Genomic DNA, 9,539 nt, shown 5'->3' on the forward strand with positions numbered 1-9,539 from the left:
TAACTTCCCTGTAATGTATCTAGTAAATATCCTCTCTTTCCACCTCTACTTAAGATTCTATTACCTTGCAATTAAATTATCTTGTTAGTCAAAGCACAGGCAAAATATAATTTTAATAAAATTAAAACAAATTTCTTGATGACTCTAAGATACTATATTCCCATTGGCTATACATACACAATAAAGAACAGAGAGACACAAATATGATATTAACTAGATGTGTTTTTAGTGAACACACACACAATGTTTTTAATAGTGTAATATAATTAATCAAAATCCATTTCGTTCCCCAGAGGTGGGAAAGTTGCCATCATATATGCAATATTGTCTGTTTACATTTGTCTTCCAAGGGATAAAGAGTAAAGGGAGATAATTTCTTACTCTCCTCAATTAACCAATACTGAGTGAGTACTAATATCAGTATGAATGAAGGCTTTAAAAAGATTGCTAGCATCATGGTAACCAGCCTTTTACTGTAATAAACTGTTTTACTCCAAAGGCAGTGATGCACATTTAAAGTATCAGGAGGAATGAGGTCTAATTTTTTTTAATGTTGGAAAACAAAAGTGTTTGCCCCTCCACTTTTACACCAATACTGAAACCATAAAACTTTCCAATATTTTCTACATATATATATTAATTTTAAAGTTCTGGGGTACATGTGCAGGATGTGCAGGTTTGTTACATAGGTAAACATGTGCCATGGTGGTTTGCTGCACCTATAAACCCATCACATAGGTATTAAGCCCAGCGTGCATTAACTATTTTTCTTAATGCTCTCCTTCCCCCCACCCCACCCCCATCAGATCCCAATATGATATATTTTAACAAAGAAATTTAAATCTCTTATTTTTTCCCCTCCAGTAGTTAAATATTTTTATCAAGTTCATTTCTTAGCAGGGTAGATTATAAGATCATTCAAGAGCTTTTGATATCTTCTGGAGACATTCACATTCTACAAGTCAGTTGATGTCTGTAGCCATTGGTTCCTGTGATGTTTAATATTAGGTGTCAACCTGACTGGATTCAAGGATGTCTAGATGTCTGGTAGAACATTGTTTCTGGGTGTGTTTGTGAGGGTGTTGCCAGAGTAGACTGACATTTGAGTCAGTGGACTGGGAGAGGAAAATCCACCCTCAATTTGGGTGGGCACCATCCAATTGGCCACCAGCGAGGTTAGAACCAAGCAGGTGGAAGAAGGTGGATATGCTGTTTGCTTGTTGAGTTTTCTTGCTTGCTCTGTCTTCCTGTGCCAGATACTTGCTTCCTCTCCTCCTGCCCTTGGACATCAGACTCCAGGATCTTTGGCTTTTGAACTCTGGAACTTGTACTAGAGGCCTCGTGAGGCCTTCAGGCTTAGACTGAGGGCTGAACTGTTGGCTTCCTTTGTTTTGAGGTTTCCAAACTTGGACTGAGCCCCTAATGGCTTCTTTCTTCCCCAGCTTGCAGACAGACTATTGTGGGACTTTGCCTTGTAATTGTGTGAACCAATTCTACCTAATAAACTGCGTTTTATATGTACATATATACTATTGGTTGTGTTCTGCTGGAGGACTCTGGCTAATACAGTTCTCACGTCTGCATATGAAGGTCTTGTTCTAGATTTTGGAAAGTTCACTTCCACTACTTCTGGTCTCTAAGGTTCTATAAGATAAACCAAAATCATTGAGTTTTAAATTATACTTTTATGTAAAACAAATTATTTTCTTCTAATTCTTCATAATTTGTTGAATTCCTGGTGCTGATGATATACAGGTAAACACAGCAGAGCTGGGTACTGCCTTTAGGAGCTCACATTCTTGTTTTACTAAGACAATAAACAAGTGTGGTGTTATGTAAGTAATATACTAGAGGCCATGGCAACAGACATTATGGTTAATTTAAGCCACATTCTAAGAGCAGTCTGTGTCTTAATCAAGAATTCATGGTCTCTAATTAAATAAAGAGATGGGAAAATGTAAAGAAAATAGACCTGGGATTATTTCCATTTTTTTTGTAAAATAATTTTGAATTTATTCTGTTTAGTGTCCCTTTTAGAAGAATTCAGTTAACAAATCTCTCTTAGTGATTGGTATTTGAGAAAATTTAATTTTCTCTATATGCTTGAATGATTCTTATTAATAATCTTATAGAATTTCTATTTTTGCCTTAGCTCCAAAGCTATTCAAAGCTAAATTTGCTGTTTCACGAAAGTAATTAGCTTACTCTTTCCTGATATAATCTACTGAGCTTTCTCTACTACCCAATCATATTCAACTGTCATTAAAACCATTCATGCCTCTTGCAATCTGCCATTTGTAATATTAATCTAGTGGTTCAAGTTGCTTAGATCATGGTACTTGACCAGATATTTTATAAACTACATAGGGAGGCTGGGTTTATAAGTCAAGCCTGACTATGTAATGAAGAGAATTGCTCTCCTTTTGGAAGTTTTGAATAAATAGTGTAGGTAGGAGTATAGGTATTTGTGAAAGGTATAGGTAATCTCAGTTTACTTGTAACTGACTGTGTATCTTTTTTTTTTTTTTCATATGGAGTCTCGCTCTGTCGTCCAGGCTGGAGTGCAGTGGCACAATCTCCGCTCACTGCAAGCTCCGCCTCCCGGGTTCATGCCATTCTCCTGCCTCAGTCTCCGGAGTAGCTGGGACTACAGGCACCCGCCACCACGTCTGGCTAATTTTTTGCATTTTTAGTAGAGACGGGGTTTCACTGTGTTAGCCAGGATGGTCTCAATCGCCTGATCTGGTGATCCGTCTGCCTCGGCCTCCCAAAGTGCTGGGATAACAGGCGTGAGCCACCGCGCCCGGCCCTGACTGTGTGTGTTTATTGAGCAGAACTTGAATCCAGGAGGAAGAGCACTCCTGCCCAGTCCTTCCACCCAGGCCTTCTTATCTAGACCTAGTAGCATCCACAATTTAGCCCTTAATGTTACTATTCTATAGTCAGTCATTTGAGAGTCAGCATTGTGTAGTAGCTGAGGGTACAAAGGTAGGACCAACTTCCTATGTTCCAACCCCACACTACAGGTTCCTTACCTTAGTAAGTAATCTTACTTACTGGAGCCTCAATTTCCTTTTTTAGAAATGAAATAATCGAGTGTTGCTTTGGAATTATTTGAGACAACTCACGTGAACTATTTAGAATCATCTCTCAGCACACAAGAAGCATTCTGTATGTGTTAGCTAATTGTATTATTCTGCACTCATGTAATATATATGATACCTGAAATTATTTGAAATACTTAATTGTAGACAATGTGTTACTATCTATGTAGGTGGAAGCCACACTTGGAGCATTCAGTTGCCCTTATCAGGAATTCAGCAGAAGATGAGCTAGACACATTCCCAAGGCAGCTCTATATATAGATTCTTCAGTTATCACTTTTACTGGAGACTATCAGAGTAGTTCACTCATCAGCATAATATGTTAGAAATAGGATTTTGTTTGAAAAACTAGCAATTGTAAAGTGTTCACTAGTGATGGATTCTCACTAGTGGTTTTCAAGATGTATAGATTGGCTAACATATTTTAAAGATAATTCCAGTCATTCCCTAAACAGTAATAAGAACATAGCAAACACTGTATCTTTCACTTACACCTTTGAGCGTGCCTCCTTAAGGTTGATTCGCATGTATTTCTTTTCCAACATTGATTCAGAATTTTCCTAATGACTTGACTTAGTAGGTTTAGCCAGATCTAATAATGGAATATTGTTACATTTGGCTCAACTAAATCTTTCATTCAAGTCTTTTTTCTTTTTTTTTGGTAAACTGTGATTTTATCAAATTTTTAAAATAGGTGATATGGTTGATAGATAATATGTGTTGGTATCTGTGGCCAAATTTGTCCTGAGGCATAATTTTATTTTAACTTTTACTTATTTTAAACTGTTGACAGCTATCAATAGCTGCCCACGAGGACCCTCTGGTCGTGCACAGGCATAGTAGTTTCAGCTAATTTACAGCAGTATGCCTCCCTAATTCAGCTGGATTATAAATTCTGTGAGTACAGAAACAAAACCTTATTGAGCATTTATGTTTTACAATAAATATTTAGTTATTAAAAACCTAATGCCTGCAAGGTACCATTATGGTAAGTGGGGGTCCTCAGATGACTAAATCACGGGTTTTATTCTCAATAAGCTTTTGATTTGGTGATCAACTATTTTTTTGTTGATAATCAAATATCAACGATTTTTTCTTGATAATTCTTCTTGCAATCTAAGTTGTATAGAACACATTGTTGGCAGTACTTAATGAATAGTTATTTAAAAGATAATTTCCCACAGGAAAATTATTTCCCCAAAACTTATAGTCTCTTTTTTCTCTAACTGAAGGGGAGTTCCTTGCAAATTTTACTAGTAGAAAACCAGACATTTGTCATGAAGTAAAACTCACTGACATGAAATTGCTCTTTGTGAAAAACTGCTCTGCAGTTAGGTAATTAGTTCCATTGGCTTTGTTTTGATGAAAGATTCATGCATTGAAACCTGCTTAGTTGTATGTGAAACAGTTTCCATCAATAAAAAAATCACAGAGTTTACTGCAGTTTCTCTCTCTAAATTGGGTTTTTAAATTTACTTTCCACCTTGGGCCTTTCTGTCAAAAAAAAAGTAACTTTTCTTGCAAGAGCCAAATGTTTTATGCTTATCCCGTAATTCATGAGTTCTTTCAAGAGGAAATGGAGGTAAATGCCAAAGTTTAATTTTAAAAAATGCCACAGTGAAATTTGCTCATTCTGTCTGCACATACAGATGTAAAAAGCCATGTGGTTTGAGCTCATGGAAATGGAAAGTACCTTTGATTGAAGACATTTAACACGTGGGAAAATAGTCTAATTGAATTAAAATTAAGCTGCCTTTAGAAGCAGTGGTAGAGTCAGACAAGTGGACTAATAATTGTAATGTTGACATCTAGAGATAAAACTAGTAAAAAAGTATCTGTGATAGTTAATTTTATGTGTCAACTTGGCTGGGCCACTATACCAAAATATTTAACCTATCATTTTTCAAGATGTTTCTATTTGGTTGTTTTATGGATGAGAGTAACATATAAATTGGTAGGCTCTGAGTAAAGCCAATTGCCCATCTTAATGCAGATGGGCCTCATCTAATCAGTTGGTCTTAATAAAACAAAGACTGACCTTCCCTGAGCAAGAAGGGATTGTTCCAAAAGACGGCCTTTGGATTTTAACTGCAGCTCTTCCCTGGGTGTCCAGCCTGCTGGCTTACCTCATCAGATTTTAAACTTACCAAGCTTTCACAATCCTTTGAGCCGATTCCTTAAAAATAAATTTCTCTTTATATAGAGAGAGAGAGGGAAAGAGAGAGAGAGAGAATAAAATGGAATACTCTCATGTTTGCCTCAAGTAAATCTTTTGTTCAAGTTTTTTTTCATTATTTGGTAAACTGGGCTTTTATCAAATATTTAAAATAGGTCATATTGCTGATAGATAATATGCGTTGGTATAGGTAATATGTGTCGGTAATTTATATGTATATAAATTATTCGTGTATATAATCTATGATTATATGTGTGTATGTGTGTGTGTGTGTGTGTGTGTGTGCATGTGCATATATATATATGCATTTTCTTTCTTTGGAGAATACCATTAGAGTAGCCAGCAGAACTTATATAATGGGTATAGTCAATATATAGTCACAACTGGAATAACATAACAAAATTAAAGGGCCTGTGTCTTTGTAAAGCTATAGTCAGATGAAATCACAGAGGCGTCCATAGCATTCTGTGCACTGACTTTTGGCTGAAGTAGAAGACCCTTGTTAATTTGGTCTTTTATACCTGATTTTGCCGATATACCATGTGATTTCAAGTTAGTTATCTCAGCTTGGATCACCCTCAAAAGCAAATGCTAAGACAAAAAATTAAGTGCAATTATTTAATTTAGGATTTGCAGAGAAAGGAGACAACCTATAAAAGATCAGATATTAAATTGGCTAATATATTGGGAAAGCCTGGGAACTGTGTAAAATACATGCTTCAAAATGTTCTGCCAAAGGAAACAGAAAGTTGATGTACTTATACAGCAATGTCTGAGAGTCACTGGTAGGGAGATACTCTCAGGGAGTATCAATTTCTTGCCACTTCTAAGAGTTAGATGGAAGCTTTGTAAAATTCCAAGAAAAGCCCTCAAGCACACAGAGATCCTAATACTGCACACGGGAGGTTGGTGGAGCATACTGGAATGTAAGTCTGAGAGATATGGCAGGGCATTGAAAGCATCTACTCCATTACAAAAGTTCACACTGCCTTTACTTTTGATCTATCACCATCATAGAGTAGGCAGTTCTATTTTATTAATTGGAAATTATTTTTCCAGCAAGTGACAAGAAACCTCACAAACAATGGCAGTCCAGAGCTTCGTTAGCAGCCTACTAACATTAATGTCATCAACGATCCAAGCTTTTTTCATCCTTCTCTACTATCCCTAACATAATAAAGCACACCAACACTGCTGGGACCACAGCAAACTGAGGTCTTTGGTTCTTATTCATCCAGTTATCTCATGGTTGCAGGATGGCTGTTTTAACTCTAAAACTTCTATCAAAGATCAAAGGGAGGAAACAAAAGGAGAAGGAAGGAGCAGGGCAGTTTAAGCTACTATTTTTCATACCTCCATATTCTTAATAAGAAAACAATTTGTACAAACTTCCAATAACCTTGGCAACTCCTGTGTCACATAGCCAAGCCTACCTTCAAACACAAGTATGTAGCTGTGTCTAAGTTCAGTGTAAGAAACAGAAGCCTCTCTAGTTACTTTAAGCAGAAAACATTTAATACAGGAATTAGATGCTTACAAAGTCCTGGAAACAACTGCTGGAGTGAATTCCAACCTAGACCCTCAATGATTCCTAGAAGTACTTAGCTGAATGTATGTACCTAGGGCGTGATGTGGCCAGAATCAGGAAACTTGGGCTACATGAAAATACTACACTAACTACTGAGTTTAGGAAGACACACCTGAGGTGTCACCCAGTGATTAGGAAGCCAGGATCAGAGAACCAAGACTGCTTTGACCACTACAATACAGGCTGCAGCACTGCAGTGGGGGAAAAAAAAAAAAAAAAAAAAAGCAAATGCATCCATGTGAGTAACTGACATTTAGAGCACTTACTACAAAGGAGACCGCAGAATGTAGAAATTAAAATGAGATTATCAGGCCAAGCACAGTGGCTCACACCTGTAATTCCAGCACTTTGGGAGGCCGAGGTTGGTGGATCATGAGGACAAGAGTTCAAGACCTCTCTGGCTGAGATGGTGAAACCCCGTCTCTACTAAAACTACAAAAAGTAGCCAGGCGTGGTGGTGGGCACCTGTAATCCCAGCTACAAGGGAGGCTGAGGCAGAGAACTGCTTAAACTCAGGAGGCGGAGGTTGCAGTGAGCTGAGATTGCGCCACTGCACTCCAGCCTGGGCAACAGAGTGAGATTCCGTCTAAAAATAAATAAATAAATAAATAAATAAATAAATAAATAAATAAATAAATAAAATGAGATTATCTCAAAACTCAATAGGCCAAATTATGACTCTTCTTCTATGGTTAAACACATTGCATTTCTCTAAAAGTCAAGGCTCTGTAGGCAAGGAAAACATTGGGGCAATGGCTAGTAGAAAGCTGATTAATGATGCTGGCCTCAGGATCCACTTAAGGTGGTGGAGATAGTACTCTAACTCCACAGTTTCCTCTTTATCAAAATCTTCTCCTGTAAGAGTTCCACACCTTCCTTGACTCAGGTTCAAGGCTGACAATCACAGGACTCTAGCTAAGCCTTGACAATTAATATAGGCAAGAGCAGTAAAAAGAAAAGGTTATAAAGGAATGCAGTTAACTCAATAAAAGTATGTTTTTATTGTATATAAAATAAAAATTATATTTTTCCTAAGACTTAGGAATTTGTAAATATAAAATAAGTTGTGGCATCAACTATCATTTCTGTTTTCATTTAATAAAGCTCAATCACATTGTAGCTAATTTTACATTGGAACAAAAATCCACAATCATTTTAATTAAATTTGTGCACAGTCTAAAATACTATATGATAAATATGAAAATATATATGGTATTGAAGCAATTTCGGAAGCATCAGATAATTCTTAGTACTTGTGATATGTGGTAGGCAGATAGCAGCAGATACTAAAATGTAGCTGCTCATTGTAGAGGAAGAGAGGCACACAAAGCTTACTCTACTTCTGTTGTAATTTCCAGTCAGCAGTTTGATATAACTATAGCTTATTATAAGGCACTAAAATGGTACCTATTGACTCAGACAAAATCACAAAATAGTTTTGAGGGTGAACAACACTGAAAGGCTATGGAAACCCCATAGCATTCTGGTTCCAGCACGAACAAGAAACAGTTTGATCACACACACAAACAAAAGCTTTTACAAAATACAGCTTTCAGGCATACAGCATATTCAGTGGTTTGTTTCACTCTTTAACAAGAAGACCATCAAGGCCAAAATAGCATATGCAATGTAATAAAAAAATGTATAGATTTAGAATAAATGATATTATATTACATAAATGTAATTACTATGCATTCTAGAAGATTGTCTTGAGCCAATAGTAAGTTTACTCAGGGCTCAACAGCAAATGTTTTGAGAGTATGAAAAACACACCACAAAATAATAATTTTGAATTTAAAAGAAAATAACAAATAAAGCATACTAAGAGTTTTCTATAAATGAGATTGGTAACACCACTAAAGCACTGAAGAGAACAGAGAGGTTCAACCATAAGGTTTTAACATAGCAAAGCAACAGCAAGTGGTCAATGATAGCCACAGATTGTTCCTTCGAATTTGAAAGAATATTTTTACTCAAAGATGGGGAAAAAAAGCCATAATGTGTCTGTGTGTGTATGTGTGTGTCTGTTGGTTCGTAGGCTGAGTGATGGGAGAAGGTTAAAAAAAGGATAATACAGGATTCTTACTGAGAGAATTTCTGAAGTTTATTGGCAAGGTTTTGGCTAGGGAAAGGGTTTTGGTATTCATTAGTTAATATTACCGTGCATCAAAGCTCTATAGTACTAACATAAACTAGATAGCACTATTTATGATAAGGAAGACATCTTAGTTTAAAATAATTTGACCAATAGGGTTCCAAAGGCAAAAGATACCTTGAAGACTACAATGAACTTCTGAGAAAAAGAAAAAAAATATTTCAAACTGAGGAGATATGTCATACCTGATAGTCTTGGAGCTTAATTATCTTATACTTCTTTGTTCTAGAGAATCTGAAAGAAATATTTGAGAACATATTGATGTATTTTTCTAATAAATTTTCTTTAAAGATTGCCTCTTTTTTACACTAGTATATTAGAGCAATTTTAATTTGGGTAGTTTACATTTTCCAAAAGGAATTATGTTTTTCCCAAAATGCATGCTCTTCTTTCAGTATTTGTTAATCCAATATACCACCATTCTAATCTCTCTAAAATATGTTCTATGTATTAATAACTGAATATAAATGAACTAAACAATCTCATTAAGAAACTGAGATTGTGATATGGATTAAA

The 9,539-nt window shown here is 36.0% G+C and overlaps 1 long non-coding RNA gene across 1 annotated transcript in view; it reads right to left on the minus strand.

Moving 5' to 3' along the window:
- The window catches only part of LOC131382374 (uncharacterized), a 67,965-nt gene extending 58,713 nt beyond the window's left edge, over positions 1 to 9,252 (minus strand). Inside the window, exon 1 of the long non-coding RNA XR_009211791.1 lies at positions 9,209 to 9,252. This is a non-coding gene — a long non-coding RNA (uncharacterized LOC131382374). The remainder of the gene's footprint in view (positions 1 to 9,208) is intronic.
- Positions 9,253 to 9,539: the final 287 nt, after the last annotated feature.

This window comes from Hylobates moloch, unplaced genomic scaffold (assembly GCF_009828535.3).
Source record: "Hylobates moloch isolate HMO894 unplaced genomic scaffold, HMol_V3 SCAFFOLD_23, whole genome shotgun sequence".
Classification (NCBI taxonomy): domain Eukaryota; kingdom Metazoa; phylum Chordata; class Mammalia; order Primates; family Hylobatidae; genus Hylobates; species Hylobates moloch.